The sequence below is a fragment of the Corylus avellana genome, chromosome 9 (assembly GCF_965113065.1).
Source record: "Corylus avellana chromosome 9, dhCorAvel1.hap1.2, whole genome shotgun sequence".
In the NCBI taxonomy this organism is placed as follows: Eukaryota; Viridiplantae; Streptophyta; class Magnoliopsida; order Fagales; family Betulaceae; genus Corylus; species Corylus avellana.
Window position 1 is genome coordinate 12,763,253 of NC_142498.1, and position 1,207 is coordinate 12,764,459.

At 43.2% G+C, this 1,207-nt stretch overlaps 1 non-coding gene across 1 annotated transcript; it reads left to right on the top strand.

Moving 5' to 3' along the window:
* Positions 1-375: 375 nt before the first annotated feature.
* Positions 376-481, top strand: LOC148583709 (small nucleolar RNA R71). The gene has a single exon (XR_015909178.1). It is a non-coding gene; the product is annotated as a small nucleolar RNA R71 (small nucleolar RNA).
* Positions 482-1,207: the final 726 nt, after the last annotated feature.

Sequence of the window (1,207 nt, forward strand, 5' to 3'; positions counted from 1 at the left end):
CCATTTACATGATGCATAGGACTTGAACAAATTGAGAAAGATTCATGTGGTGTGTGCATGTGGGCAGTATTAGAAGTAAAACCAACAGTCATCAAAACTTGATCTAGCTTCTTGGTGATAGCCTTAACCACTTGGTTGGCCATGTTTGGGTTATAGCCTGCTTCATACAAATTCTTTGTCTTGAGTGCTTTAGGTGCTGGTGCCCTTCGTCTGGTGGAAACCTGCTGAAGAGAATTGTTATTCAAATTTTCAAACATAGACCATGCTTCATCTTCGCTTTTTAACATGAAAGTTCCCCCACAAGATGCATCTACCATATTTCTATTGGACTCGGTTAGGCCATCATAGAAACACTGAACGAGCTACCATTTCGGGACACCGTGGTGTGGACATGATCTAAGTAAGCCCTACAGCCTATCCCAAGTCTCATGGAAATCTTCTCCCTTATATTGGGAGAAGCCAGTGATAGCTCTCCTAGTGTCATTGGTCATTCCTATGGGAAAATACTTCTTAAGAAATTCTTGCTGTAATTGAGCCCAAGAAGTGATGGAGTTGGGTGTTAAGGACTGGAACCAATGGTTGGCTTTTTCCTTAAGGGAGAAAGGAAAAAGACGCATCCTTAGGGCATCCTCAATGAATACATTCATTTTAATGGTAGAACAAATTGCTTCAAAATCACTGAGGAAGTCATAAGGGTTTTCAGTGCTAAGCCCTAAGAAAGAAGGTAAACTTTGTATAGTGTTAGGCTTAATTTCATAATGGGCTGCCGTAACCTCTAGCAGCTGGAGACATGTGGGAGTAGTGTAAGTGGTAGGAAGATAATGATCTTGCAAAGCTACGTGGTTACCGTCTCCCATGGTCTCAGTGGGACGCTCTTCTAGCAAATTAGGAGTCCTTTGCGATCTAATTTGTCTAATAGTGTGTTCAATTTCAAGGTCGCAAGAAATTAATGGAAAAGGCAAAGAATGGCGACCGAGCATAAACTAAACAGAAAATAAAAAGAACAGACAAAATAAGCTAAAACAGAAAAGCAAAGCTCACAAACGGCCTTAGATGCACTTAGGGTTTTGGATGCAGGTTGCCGCAAGTGCGCTCGATCGCATGGCAGGGTACGCTCAAGCGTATTGCCGCAAATGGGTGCGAGTGCAAGAGGGGAGAGCTCGAGCACTGCTGGCTTGATTCCTGCTGGAATGCGTTCGTGCGCTCG